This window comes from Topomyia yanbarensis, chromosome 3 (assembly GCF_030247195.1).
Source record: "Topomyia yanbarensis strain Yona2022 chromosome 3, ASM3024719v1, whole genome shotgun sequence".
Lineage (NCBI taxonomy): Eukaryota > Metazoa > Arthropoda > Insecta > Diptera > Culicidae > Topomyia > Topomyia yanbarensis.
This window is the reverse complement of record NC_080672.1, coordinates 217,147,001-217,162,635: the sequence shown is the minus strand read 5'-3', so window position 1 is coordinate 217,162,635 and position 15,635 is coordinate 217,147,001. Positions and strand designations below refer to the sequence as shown.

The window sequence follows — 15,635 nt, the reverse complement described above, 5'->3', positions numbered from 1 at the left end:
GGTTCAGATGTTAGAAGAGAGTTCCTCCGTATCACTAGTTTCCGGTCGTGGTGCCATAGAACGTGTTGCTTAGTGGATATGAGCGTTATTTTTTATTAGTCCAACTGAACGCATGTATCTATGTTGCTAGTGCCGAAGATCGGCGAGCGTAGGTATGCGGGATTTATCGCGAAGCGACTCCAAAGATCTTTTGGTATTTTGTATTCTTCAGCTGTACTGGCATGGGACACTCCAAGTTTAAAAGAGTTCCTAACCGGGGCTCATCGCCAAGTCCAGGGTACCTCCAACGAAAACTTGGTCCTAAACCCACTTTGTACACGAAACGTTATCTATTCATATCATATCATGTCGTCATATGCAGAGTTACAAATATTAAAATTCATTGAATGAAAATTGATCATATTCAACCGCATTCATTTTCAATCAGTGATGGTGATTGATGAAAATATTGATGATTCAAAGTGATGCAAATCAACATCGATTGATGTATACTGAATCAATCGTCCTTGCTTATCCGGTCATCCTATTTGTAGTAGGCGATTTAATCCGTACACATAACGCACCAAAAAGAACTTTTCCTTCGTCAATAAATGCTGTACTACGTGTTGTCAAAGGCAACTCAGCATTGAGTGAAGATCGGGCCAATATTAATGTTTTCTCATCGCAATCGATAATATTCGATACTTGATGAATGAATCAAATAGCATTCGTTGCAATATTTTTGGGCTAAAAAATAACGATATTTTAGCATCAATAGTTCTAGTTGCCATGAAGGCCCATCACTATAGCTTTCAAATGCCCTCTTAAACAATAGAGCGTCAAAACTGTCTCAATCACTTCGATTGAAAACGGAAATTATTATGAAGCTTGTGCAACACTTCTGAATGGATAAGAATCGAAGATAGTGCAGCATACTCAGATTGAAAAATTATCACGTGGAATGAATGAAGGGAAGGAATGTAAACAGGCGAACGTGGTTACACTTTTCATCGAATCAGATTTGTTATATAACGATGATAATTAATATTTTCTATGTTTTATCAACATTTAAAAACATTTACTTGGAGATTTAGTGAAATGAATATTATTGTACGATGCTGAACTGAATGAATAACATGGAATTTTGAATGAATATTCTTTTTATTCATCACGAGCCGCATCAGGTTCATTTTCAGTCGTCATAAACGAGCTTCGATTATTTTGAACTCTGGTCCTTTGTCCGATCCCCAATCAGAAAGGATCCATAGTGATTGTAAGATCGTAATGCTAGCCATGTAACATCCTCTATACTAGGAATCGTTACGTACTGCTCACTCTCTTTCAAATGATACCCATATTCTCACTATTTTTTGGCAGCCAGCCCTTTCCAAATGACACCCCTACCAATGTCAATTTTTTACTATTTTGCGATAACCGTAGGCCGCAATTTTGGATTTCAAAATGGCGGTAATTGTCAATTTTCGGTGTCTACTGACCAAATGACACCCATATTGATGGTGGTTCTCACTATTTTGTGGTAACCGGAAGTCGCCATCTTGGATTTCAAAATGGTGGTAATCGACAATTTTCAGTGTATGCTTACCACCGCCTTTCAAATGACACACATATTGATGGTGGTTCTCACTATTTTGTGGTAAGAGGAAGTCGCCATCTTGGATTTCAAAATGCCGGTAATCGTAAATTTTCGGTGTCTGCTGACCACCCCCTTTCAAATGACATCCATATTAATGGTGGTTCTTACTATTTGGTGGTAACCGGTAGTCGCCATCTTGGATTTCAAAATGGTGGTAATAGTCTATTTTCGGGTTCGGGTTCTGCTGACCACCCCCTTTCAAATGACACCCATATTGATGGTGGTTCTCACTATTTGGTGGTAACCGAAAGAGTCCATCTTGGATTTGAAAATGGCGGTAATTGTCAATTTTCGGTGTCTACTAACCACTCCCTTTCAAATAACTTCCACATTGATGATGGTTCCATTGATTTGTGATAAATAATTTCTGAAACTATTCTTAGGATAAAAATGGAGTATTTTTCCTCTAAGGGCAAAAGTGGTATATCTTTTTAACCCACTTTTGCGCTAAGGTTTTTTATACCATTTCTGCTCTGACTGGTACTTAAACCGGTTTTGCTCTTAATAAAACGTATACCGTTTTTATTCACTGCCTATAACCGATCCGTATGAAATTTTATAAATATCTATGGCGATTATATACCTTACTTTTGGGACTAAGTTTGTGAAAATCATCCCAACCATCTGATGTGAGTTTTGATTAATTTTGATATGTGGCGACTTTACCGGGGCACTTCCGGAATTGTCTATTATGGGCAAAATGGTCGACGAAACTTCGGTTGGCCATCAGTGACCTAGAACTGCAAATGTAAGTTGTTTGATACACATACACATTTTAGCGAAATGTTTACCTTTTTGCATTCATCGCGGTATCCGTTTGAATCGGAATTCTCTATGTGACCACAAGCTATGACCCGTAATATCGGAACTGTAAGTCGGATAAGAATGAAATTTAATACAAGTTTACGGGGTTGTAAAAGCTTTCATTTAAGTTTTACCCAATCGGTCTAGCCATCTCCGAGAAACCGATGTAATTATTATTCTTGGATACTTCCGCCTGGGCTTCCGTATCCGTCGATGGTGGTCAATGTGATCAAAGAGATTTTGAGACTGTCAGTGACCTAGAACTACAAATCCAAGCAGTTGTGGTCACAGCTTTGAAAAAATTTCACCTTTATTCATAAATCGCAGTATCCGTTGAAATCGGGATTTTGAGCGTGATCGTACTCATCATCCTGTAATTCAGGAACTAGCAGTCCAATCCACATAAAAAGCAATAGCAGCCGATGGCAACGTTGTTCCATTTAATTTAAGACTAAGTTTGTGATAATCGGTTTAGAAAATTCCGAGAAAGCGATGTGAACAAATTATAACAAGATTTTCCATGTAACCGTACTCCACAGCTCGTAGCTCCGGAACCGCATATCAGAATTAAATGAAATTCAATAGCAGCCGATGGGAACCTTGTACCTTCCATTCACGACCAAGCTTGTGAAAATCGGTTCAGCCATCTCCGAGAAAACGATGTGGACATTTTGTTAATATATCCGCACATACACATACATACATACATACACACACAGACATTTTCCGATCTCGACGAACTGAGTCGAATGGTATATGACAATCGGCCCTCCGGTCCTCGGTTAGAAAGTCGGTTTTTGGAGCAATTGCATAACCTTTCTATATGAGAAAGGCAAAAAACATTGCTCCGGCTTATGTGGGAATTTCATATGTGATCGGCAGGTTCGGTGTATATTTCCGGAACCATATAACCGATCCGTACGAAATTTTATAGATATCTATGGCGATTATATACCTTTCATTTAAGATTAAGTTTGTGAAGATCGTGCCAACCATCCCCGATAAACTGATGTTAGTTTGTCAATTTGGTGGCGATTCTTTCGGGGCACTTCCGGAACTATTATGGTCAATGCGGTCGACGAGACTTCGCTTGGCCGTCAGTGAGCTCGAACTACTAATGCAAGTTGTTTGACACACACACACACACATGTTTATATATATATATATATATATATATATATATATATATATATATATATATATATATATATATATATATATATATATATATATATATATATATATATATATATATATATATATATATATATATATATATATATATATATATATATATATATATAATCACAACCCTGCATGCTGCTGCTCCTAACACGATCGATTTATTCGATCGTTCTTTCTAGTCTGCAATTTTACGTTGGCCACGTTGATCAGGGTCCGAATTGATGACGGTGCCATTGTGTTGCCATCTGGTGGAAGTGCCCGTGCCATTTATTTTACAATGACCTTTCTCTAATACCAATAACGGTTTTTTATTAAGGTTGGTTAGTTCTAATTCTTGGCTTTTTATAATTGTCAAAATTGATGTGAAAATTAAAGCGATATGAATTGGTGGGAATTGTCTCATTTTCCTGACGTTTCGTGTCGAGTGAAGAAATTTGGGGGATTTTAATCTACGGCTTGGGATGGCTGAAACGAGAAATTTTAAAAGTTTGTAGTGTTTATATTCTTTATTATAGTGGGTTCCTGAAAGAAAATGTGTTTTTTTGTCTCCGTGTGGTTTTAGGCTCCTTTGGAATCTGAAAATGGAAAGTGACAGGTATTATTAGGTGATTAAACTAGTTGTCTTCTTATAAAAGAAATGTATAGAATTCGCTCAAACTTTCAAGATTTTTTCCGAGGCCCGGAGGGCCGAGTCTTATATACCAACCGACTCAGCTCGACGATTTGGGACAATGTCTGTGTGTGTCTGTGTGTGTATGTAACGGACAAATTCTCATTCGTGTTTCTCAGCAATGGCTGAACCGATCTTATCCAAACCAATTTTAAATGAAAGAACTAAAAAAAGTAAGAACGCTATTAATTTGTTTTTGATTCTGATGTTTAGTTTCCATTGTCGGAATGGAGTCCTGATATGTAACTGATCTATTGGTCTTGATTTCACAGTTGTCTAATAGCATCAATATCAAATTCCTGCCTGAAAACATTCCAATAGAAAATTCCAGATTCAATCATTATAATCAGATTTCTTTTCAAATTGAGCTCGCTTTTGTAGAGATGTACTGTAATAAGGGTCTTTATTTAATAGGAAGCGAAGTTAAAATTGATTTAATGTCTATGAAATATAGAACTGCTCACCAAAAAAATGCATAACTTTCAATATTTGCTAAAAATGTTTTTGCCTTTCTCATTCACTCTAAAATTCGTCAATCTAATCCCGACCCGGAGGGCCGAGTGAGTTCGTCGAGATGGGAAAATGTCTGTGTATATGTGGAAAAAATGTGACCTCTGTTTCTCAGAGATGGCTGGACCGATTTGCACAAAGTTAGTCTCAAATGAAAGGTACAACCTTCCCATCGGCTGCTATTGCATTTTTTATTGATTGGACTTCCGGTTCCGGGGTTACGAATTGAAGAGTGCAATCACACAGCAAATTCCCATATAAACTGAAATGAAAAATTTTCAAAATCAAATTTGTATTTTTGATGCCAAATAACTTCAAAATGCATGAAACATTGAGATGTTTGACAAAAATGGACTTTTTTGGACTTTGGTACATTTTTGCCTTTTTTCTTTCTTATACCGTCAAAATTATTTTATCAAATCAAACGTTTGTAAAACTCATTGAAGATACTAAACCTCCGAAATTGGCGGTTTCAAAATGATGCTATCTTGACCTTAAATTACTGTTTTCAAACATTTGACCTATACATATAATTGGTCATACAACAAAAATCAAATGCTCATCAAAATCGATCAGAACCTGTTAGAGTCGAATGGAAATCGTCATTTTTCATAAATTTCTCTCTACATTCGGAAAGTGTTATCCTCGTTATTAATCATATTACGTTTTCGTCTCAACTCGACGCATTCCCAAAATAAAAACCTGTTTTAATCCACCTAGTGGCGCAATTGTGCTTTTCTCATTTGTTCAGGCTACGATTCCATGGCTGGTTATGTTCAATACAATGGTGGAAATGAATATTACATGTTCAGTATGATTTGATTTGACTTCAACCGGACGCGGAATGCTTTAAAAGCGAAAATGTTGTCAATTTTAAAATGTAATTAGTTTAAGCAACCACCATTGGGGTCAAGGGGCTTGTTGGTGAAGGTAATAAACATAAACATGATTTGCACATACATACAACGGATCGACAGCCACGATCTTGAGATACTATGTGATATTGAAACATCGCTTGAAACCAGCGGCGGATCATGGAGAAAGATCCGGGAGGTCCAGGTCCTGCCGAAAATTTTTAACTTGTTAAGAAATTTTAAACTAGTTTTAATATTAAAGTAGCAACCCCTCACTGCATACTCCCTCCGGGCCGGTATGATTGACGATTCTTGGAGTGATTGCATAACCTTTCTATATGAGAAAGGCAAAAATGTACCAAAGTCCAAAAAAGTCCATTCAAACATCTCAATGTTTCATGCATTTTAAAGTCATTTGGCATCAAAAATACAAATTTGATTTTGAAAATTTTTCATTTCAGTTTATATGAGAATTTGCTGTGTGATTGCACTCTTCAATTCGTAACCCCGGAACCGGAAGTCCAATCAATAAAAAATGCAATAGCAGCCGATGGGAAGGTTGTACCTTTCATTTGAGACTAACTTTGTGCAAATCGGTCCAGCCATCTCTGAGAAACAGAGGTCACATTTTTTCCACATATACACAGACATTTTCCCATCTCGACGAACTCACTCGGCCCTCCGGGTCGGGATTAGATTGACGAATTTTAGAGTGAATGAGAAAGGCAAAAACATTTTTAGCAAATATTGAAAGTTATACATTTTTTTGGTGAGCAGTTCTATATTTCATAGACATTAAATCAATTTTAACTTCGCTTCCTATTAAATAAAGACCCTTATTACAGTACATCTCTACAAAAGCGAGCTCAATTTGAAAAGAAATCTGATTATAATGATTGAATCTGGAATTTTCTATTGGAATGTTTTCAGGCAGGAATTTGATATTGATGCTATTAGACAACTGTGAAATCAAGACCAATAGATAGTTACATATCAGGACTCCATTCCGACAATTTATCAAAAGTCCTCATGATGTTTACAACAACAGGTTATCAATCTACGGATCAGATAATTGTTATTGTAATATTGAATTAAATCAGTCTGCGTCAATAAATTTTCAACTTTAATCCAATTTTTTTTGTGGGTGTGGTCGGGTGGGGGGGGGGGGGGGTAGTATGGTGTTAAACCCCAAAACCTTCTCTTGGCTACGCCGTTGCTTGGAGTTGTTTATTTCGCTTTTCATTTTCCGATATGTTTCAGATCGATCCGATGGTTATAAGTTAGAAAAATTGCAGTCAGAAGGTTCGCACAAATGAACATTTTTGCACTGATACGTTATCAAGTTCCTTTCAGACAACTTGGAAGTGTACGGTGATTATTTGTAGCGGTTGTAGATAGAAAAATGAAATACAAAATTCGTTTTGTCGTAATAATGTTTGGTTTATTTCAATGGATTATTACTATATTGAACAATAAATAGGCGACAAAGAGTAATCCACAAACAACAAGCCATAACTTTTAAAATATTCAAAATAGATATTTGAAATCTTCAGTAAAGTTATTCGCAAAAGTAAGAGCTACAAATTTGCTGAAGGCATCATTTCGATATAATCACTTCCAAGAAAATTTGTGAAAATATCTTACTCATAGGGGGATTAATCAGCAAAAGCACAATAACAAAAGAAATGGGAATATTGGCTCCGTTAAATTCTCCGAAGATACTATTGACCTAAAATAAGCCGTTTTGGCGTTAATAATAGATTACATGTTTTGGTCATATTTCTGGCAATGGGAAATGATAAAAATATTTCGTCCGCATTTAATGTTAAATATCTCATTTGATAATAGTCCGATTTCAACAATCTATAGCTTGTTCGAAAGGTATTCGTTAAAGCTGTCTAAAACATATAAATTGTTAATCTATATTATCAATTTCGGCAGATCATTCAAAAAAACTTCAAAAAACGCCATTTTTACGCATTCAAACATTCATATCTTGGAAACTAAACATCAGAATCAAAAACAAATTAATAGCGTTCTTACTTTTTTAGTTCTTTCATTTAAAATTGGTTTGGATAAGATCGGTTCAGCCATTGCTGAGAAACACGAATGAGAATTTGTCCGTTACATACACACACAGACACACACAGACATTGTCCCAAATCGTCGAGCTGAGTCGGTTGGTATATAAGACTCGGCCCTCCGGGCCTCGGAAAAAAACTTGAAAGTTTGAGCGAATTCTATACATTTCTTTTATAAGAAAACAACTAGTTTAATCACCTAATAATACCTGTCACTTTCCATTTTCAGATTCCAAAGGAGCCTAAAACCACACGGAGACAAAAAAAACACATTTTCTTTCAGGAACCCACTATAATAAAGAATATAAACACTACAAACTTTTAAAATTTCTCGTTTCAGCCATCCCAAGCCGTAGATTAAAATCCCCCAAACTCCTTCACTCGACACGAAACGTCAGGAAAATGAGACAATTCCCACCAATTCATATCGCTTTAATTTTCACATCAATTTTGACAATTATAAAAAGCCAAGAATTAGAACTAACCAACCTTAATAAAAAAACCGTTATTGGTATTAGAGAAAGGTCATTGTAAAATTCAGACAGGAGTTATTAACGTTATTCACCCCATAAACTTGACAGATATAGAGACTACAATAGACAGCTTGATAAATATAGCGTACAGCAAAACTAATTCCCAGTTATCTACCATAATTCAATACAAAGTTAAGGAACTCTACAATATTTTTTTGCACATCGCCAAAAAAGATGGGACACTGTAGGAATAGTATGGAAATGGATCGGAGGAAGCCCGGACGCCCAAGACCTTCACCTGCTAAACGACACGCTCAATAAACTAGTCGACGGAAATAATCAACAGACACGGATTAACACACAACTTGGTAAAAGAATCCAGGATGTCACAAAAACTATTAACAAACTAATAGAGAATGCAAACGACAATAATCTCATTTTAAACGAAATCCAACTCATAAACACAATAATCAACATAGAAACAGTCAACAAAATACTAGAAAACATACTAGAAACGGTAACTCTCGCAAAAGCTTCAATTCCAAGCAACAAAGTCTTATCCCTAAAGGAAATCCATCTTATGAAAACAATGTTAGAATTACAGGGTGTCAAAATAGAAATACCGGACCAAGCTCTGTCATACCTAACTCCCAAAATCGCTCTCAATAAGGACACACTATTATACATATTAGGTGTGCCAAAACTACAAGAAAGGGAAGCCATCGTACTAGAAATTCACCCGCTAATCAACAACAATTCGATCACAACAGACTACCCAAAATTCATCATCAAAGATCGGAAAAATCTTTACACAACCTCACAACCAAACAACTATGTTCAACGAAGTACATTCATCAAACCATTCAACGATGACTGCATCTACCCAATCATCTTGGGAGTGAACAGTCCATTAACACAAAAACAGAAAATGAAACAATAGCTAAGCTCGTTTCTGATAACACACTTCTCATAAACAACGCAAAAATAACGAACTAATATCAAATTGTGGTCCCACCAATCGGAAGTTGAACGGTAACTTCATCATTTCCTTCTGGAACTGCAAAATACATTTCAAAACGGAAATTTTCGTATCCCAAAACATAACCATTAAACAATCAATCTTCCAAGGAGCCATGCACGACCTAGTCATAAAACAACAACTGGTACCAACACACAACATAACAACTCTCGACAACAGGAGTCTAGAAAACCGGAAGCTACTGGATCACATTCATCTGAAACAGTTCAATCATGATGTTTGGAACTGGAGCCTGCTTAGCGGAATCTCAATCTCAACGGCGCTCAGCCTAACCCTAACAACGTTTGCCCTTCTCTATTTTAGACAAGAAATCCACAGGATTCTCACCAAGCTGTCCCGCAGGAAAAATCGAAAGCCACCCACATCAGGAATACACACAGACGAAGTCACCAACGCGTGAGGACACGCTTTTTTACCCCCCGGAGGAATTACAAGGAAGCCTCCGAACACGCCACGCGGCATCAGCAAGTTCTACCACATGGCACGGGCACTTCCACCAGATGGCAACACAACGGCACCGTCATCAATTCGGACCCTGATCAACGTGGCCAACGTAAAATTGCAGATGAATGTGATCCAGTAGCTTCCGGTTTTCTAGACTCCCGTTGTCGAGAGTTGTTATGTTGTGTGTTGGTACCAGTTGTTGTTTTATGACTAGGTCGTGCATGGCTCGTTGGAAGATTGATTGTTTAATGGTTATGTTTTGGGATACGAAAATTTCCGTTTTGAAATGTATTTTGCAGTTCCAGAAGGAAATGATGAAGTTACCGTTCAACTTCCGATTGGTGGGACCACAATTTGATATTAGTTCGTTATTTTTGCGTTGTTTATGAGAAGTGTGTTATCAGAAACGAGCTTAGCTATTGTTTCATTTTCTGTTTTTGTGTTAATGGACTGTTCACTCCCAAGATGATTGGGTAGATGCAGTCATCGTTGAATGGTTTGATGAATGTACTTCGTTGAACATAGTTGTTTGGTTGTGAGGTTGTGTAAAGATTTTTCCGATCTTTGATGATGAATTTTGGGTAGTCTGTTATGATCGAATTGTTGTTGATTAGCGGGTGAATTTCTAGTACGATGGCTTCCCTTTCTTGTAGTTTTTTTTTTTTTTTTTACAATGGAGAAGACCTTTATGTCCTAGCCCAGTACACGTGCTAACGGTAGGGTCCAATCTACCACACGGGGTGCACTGGGGGCGTGTCGGACTCGAATGGTGACCAGCCATTAATACCGACTAAACTCCATTGGGCTCCGCCATCATTCCTCCCAGGAACTACCTCTCGGTATTACTTCTGGGGGGATGGCTGTACTAAGTGTACTCATTCACTCTCACTCGCGCGATCATACATCCTGTATGAGGCTTACTTGGGTGCTCTCTCAATCACACTTTGATTCGCTCTCAAACACTCCCACATGAGGCTGACTTTTGTGCTCACCTTTTACGTTCCATGCGAGGCTGACTTGTGTGCTCACCTTACTCATTCCTTGTTAGGCTTACTTTTGTGCTCGCCCTACCCATACATGTGAGGCTGACTTGGGTGCTCACCCTATCACCTGATTCACTCTCAATCGTGCCACTCTATTGTACCTTTGTCACTCCCTCTGGCATCCCATGTGGGACATTTTTCTTAGGCCCCACTTCTGACATACCATGCGAGGCTGACTTTTGTGCTCACCTTTTTCATTCCTTGCTTGCTACCAACCTGTGAGGCTGACTTTTATGCTCACCCTTAACATGCAGTGTGAGACTGACTTGGATGCTCACCCTTTCACTCCTCTGCCACGCCATGAGGCATCGATAGCTTAGTTCCAACATACTACGCTACGACCCTCCCGTCTTGGCATGAGGCAGTCCACTTATACGCCTATACACTCACTCTTCTGTCTTGCTTCGGGGTGGCTGGGTTTACCCCTTACGCGGTTGCCATTCGCTGCGCCAACCTACCTCGGCATGAACAGACCATTCACTCTCTTATTTTGCGCTTGGCCTTTTTCGCTCCAGCTAACCAATCACTAGTTAGCCGTGCCCGCCGTCTGTTGCTCGGTTCGCCAGATTACCTGTAGCCTACTGGCAATCTGGATGGTAGCAGCCGAGACTGCGTTCCACTTCTCCACCGTTTGACACATCCGCTGGATAAGGGTATCCGGGGTTGTGTCCCAGCCACAGACGTCAAGCATTGCTCTTCTTTCGACGTCGAACCGATGACATACGAACAGTATGTGTTCGGCAGTTTCATCTACACCTGGGCAGTCCGGGCAGACTGGGACCTCCGCGTGCCCGAACCTGTGGAGGTACTGACGGAAACAGCCATGGCCTGACAGGAATTGTGTCAGGTGGAAGTGAACTTCCCCATGGGGTCTTCCCACCCAGCTCGATATGCTAGGTATCAGCCGGTGGGTCCACCTACCTTTCGAGGAGTTGTCCCACTCACGCTGCCATCTGGCGACCGAGGTCACCCTGGTGCGCTCGCGGGCTCCCCTATTTCCACGTAGCTCAAAGCACTCCTCATCTTCCCGAATGACCAGCCCGACTGGCATCATGCTCGCTATCACGCAGGATGCATCGTGTGATACCGTGCGGTAGGCAGATATCACTCTGAGGCACATCACGCGGTAGGTGCTCTCCAGTTTCTGTAGGTAACTGGTTACCCTCAGTGCTCTTGACCATGACGGGCCGCCGTACCTGAGGATAGATACGGCAACGCCTGCCAGTAACCTACGTCTACTGGCGCACACCTTTGAACTGTTGGACATCATTCTCGATAGTGCCGCAACAGCAGTCGACGCTCTCTTGCACGTATAGTCGACATGGCTGCCGAAGGTCAGCTTGTCGTCTATAATGACTCCGAGAGACTTCAGACTTCGCTGTGAAGTGATCGCGACTTCTCCCACATGGATAACTGCATGTTGTGCCGACTTGCGGTTGTTGACGATAACTACCTCCGTCTTATGATGAGCGAGCTCCAGGCCTCTCGCGCTCATCCATTCCTCCACCGTGCTAATCGCGTGTTCTGCGGTTAGTTCTACCTCAGGAATTGACTCCCCGTAGACCTCCAAGGTTACGTCGTCGGCAAAGCCGACGATCTTGACCCCAGGAGGGAACTTCAGTCTCAGAACCCCGTCATACATGAGGTTCCATAGCACCGGGCCTAGGATCGAGCCCTGCGGGACTCCGGCGGTAATCGGAACCCTTTTCTGACCGGCATCGGTCTCGTATAGCAGTACGCGGTTTTGGAAGTAACTTTCCAGGATCCGGTACAGACCCACCGGTAGGCTAAGCCGGTGTAACGAGAGCGCGATGGCATCCCAGCTTGCGCTGTTGAATGCATTCTTCACGTCAAGTGTCACTAACGCACAGTATCGAATACCTCGCCTTTTTCGTTGGATCGCTATCTCGGCAGTATTTATCACTGAGTTGAGAGCGTCCACTGTGGACTTACCCTTCCGAAAGCCAAACTGGTTGCTTGACAGACCGTCCGTACCTTCCGCGTACGGGGTGAGCCTGTTGAGGATGATCCTCTCAAGCAGTTTGCCAGTCGTGTCTATCAGACAGATTGGTCTGTACGCCGATGGGTCGCCTGGCGGCTTCCCGGGCTTCGGCAACAGCACCAGTTTCTGCCTTTTCCATCTATCGGGGAAACGGCACTCGTCAAGGCATCTCTGCATAGCTAGCCTGAACATGTTCGGGTTCGCTATGATCGCTGCCTTGAGAGCGTTGTTCGGGACTCCATCCGGCCCTGGAGCTTTGTTCATTGCTAGGGATTTAGCCACTGCGAGTAGTTCTTCGTTCGTCACTGGAGCCACCATTTCGACCGTGCCCGCACTGTCTCGTAGTGCAGGTGGCCAGGGGCTTGTGGCTCGAGACGGGAAGAGTACTTCGATAATCGTTGCCAACCGGTCCGGAGACCGTTCTGGGGGTGAGGAGCCCCCTTTGGTCTTGGCCATCACAATCCGGTAGGCGTCACCCCACGGATTCGCGTTGGCACTCTCACACAGGTTGTCGAAACACGCTCTCTTGCTGCTTTTAATAGCCTTGTTAAGGGCTAATTTCGCAGCTCGAAACACTTCACGGCGGTTCTCTCTTGCATCCTCGGTGCGAGCTCTTTGCATCCTACGTCTAGCTCTGAGACAGGCTGACCGTAGAGCTGCAATCTCGGCACTCCACCAGTATACCGGGCATCTACCGTTTCTTGGCAGTGTTTTTCTCGGCATAGTGGCGTCGCACGCGCGTGATAGAACAGCTACCAGCGCATCCCCGCTTAGACTGTCGGTGTTGGCCTCCAGTCCCAGGGCCGCGGTGAAAGCTTCGCTGTCGAAGTGATTGGACTTCCACCCGCGTACCTGACAGGGATCTCCCGCCCTCGGATGCTGCACACCATAGTTGATCTTAAAGCGGATTGCTAGATGATCACTATGGGTGTAGCCTTCGTCTACCCTCCATTCCATGCCTGGAGCCAGACTCGGGCTGGCAAAGGTCAAATCAATCCACGCCTCCACTCCGTTTCTACGGAATGTACTAGCGGAGCCATCATTAGCTAGCACAGTATCGAGTTTCGCAAACGCTTCCATTAGCGCTTGACCCCTGCTATTTGTACAGCGGCTGCCCCACTCCACTGCCCAAGCGTTGAAGTCTCCCGCTATTACTACCGGTTTCCGGCCCACGAGGTCCGACGAGAGCCTGTCGATCATCTGGTAGAACTGTTCTATTGGCCACCTTGGTGGGGCGTAGCAGCTGCAATAGAACACACCATTGATCTTGGCAATCGCCACACCCTCGGCGGAGGGGTGTATTACCTCTTGAACCGGGAACCTTCCCGTTGTACAGATTGCCACCATTCCAGACCCGTCCGACACCCAATTGCCGTTGCCGGCAGGGATGCTGTACGGGTCTGATAATAGGGCGACATCTATCCTCGACTCCGAGACCGACTGCCACAGCAGCTGTTGGGCTGCTGCACAATGGTTAAGATTTAGCTGTGTGACTCTCACGGCTTCTTCTTATTTAACTCGCCGAAGGGACACGAAGTTAAATCTTGTAGTTTTGGCACACCTAATATGTATAATAGTGTGTCCTTATTGAGAGCGATTTTGGGAGTTAGGTATGACAGAGCTTGGTCCGGTATTTCTATTTTGACACCCTGTAATTCTAACATTGTTTTCATAAGATGGATTTCCTTTAGGGATAAGACTTTGTTGCTTGGAATTGAAGCTTTTGCGAGAGTTACAGTTTCTAGTATGTTTTCTAGTATTTTGTTGACTGTTTCTATGTTGATTATTGTGTTTATGAGTTGGATTTCGTTTAAAATGAGATTATTGTCGTTTGCATTCTCTATTAGTTTGTTAATAGTTTTTGTGACGTCCTGGATTCTTTTACCAAGTTGTGTGTTAATCCGTGTCTGTTGATTAGTTCCGTCGACTAGTTTATTGAGCGTGTCGTTTACCAGGTGAAGGTCTTGGGCGTCCGGGCTTCCTCCGATCCGTTTCCATACTGTTCCTACAGTGTCCCATCTTTTTTGGCGATGTGCAAAAAATATTGTAGAGTTCCTTAACTTTATATTGAATTATGGTAGATAACTGGGAATTAGTTTTGCTGTACGCTATATTTATCAAGCTGTCTATTGTAGTCTCTATATCTGTCAAGTTTATGGGGTGAATAACGTTAATAAGTCCTGTCTGAATTTTACAATGACCTTTCTCTAATACCAATAACGGTTTTTTATTAAGGTTGGTTAGTTCTAATTCTTGGCTTTTTATAATTGTCAAAATTGATGTGAAAATTAAAGCGATATGAATTGGTGGGAATTGTCTCATTTTCCTGACGTTTCGTGTCGAGTGAAGGAGTTTGGGGGATTTTAATCTACGGCTTGGGATGGCTGAAACGAGAAATTTTAAAAATTTGTAGTGTTTATATTCTTTATTATAGTGGGTTCCTGAAAGAAAATGTGTTTTTTTGTCTCCGTGTGGTTTTAGGCTCCTTTGGAATCTGAAAATGGAAAGTGACAGGTATTATTAGGTGATTAAACTAGTTGTTTTCTTATAAAAGAAATGTATAGAACTCGCTCAAACTTTCAAGATTTTTTCCGAGGCCCGGAGGGCCGAGTCTTATATACCAATCGACTCAGCTCGACGATTTGGGACAATGTCTGTGTGTGTGTCTGTGTGTGTATGTAACGGACAAATTCTCATTCGTGTTTCTCAGCAATGGCTGAACCGATCTTATCCAAACCAATTTTAAATGAAAGAACTAAAAAAAGTAAGAACGCTATTAATTTGTTTTTGATTCTGATGTTTAGTTTCCAAGATATGAATGTTTGAATGCGTAAAAATGGCGTTTTTTGAAGTTTTTTTGAATGATCTGCCGAAATTGATAATATAGATTAACAACA

The 15,635-nt window shown here is 41.0% G+C and overlaps 1 protein-coding gene across 3 annotated transcripts in view; it reads left to right on the top strand.

Annotated features, from left to right (window-relative positions):
- The window catches only part of LOC131691036 (JNK-interacting protein 3), a 1,253,801-nt gene that overhangs the window by 966,573 nt on the left and 271,593 nt on the right, over nucleotides 1-15,635 (top strand). The window lies entirely within an intron of this gene.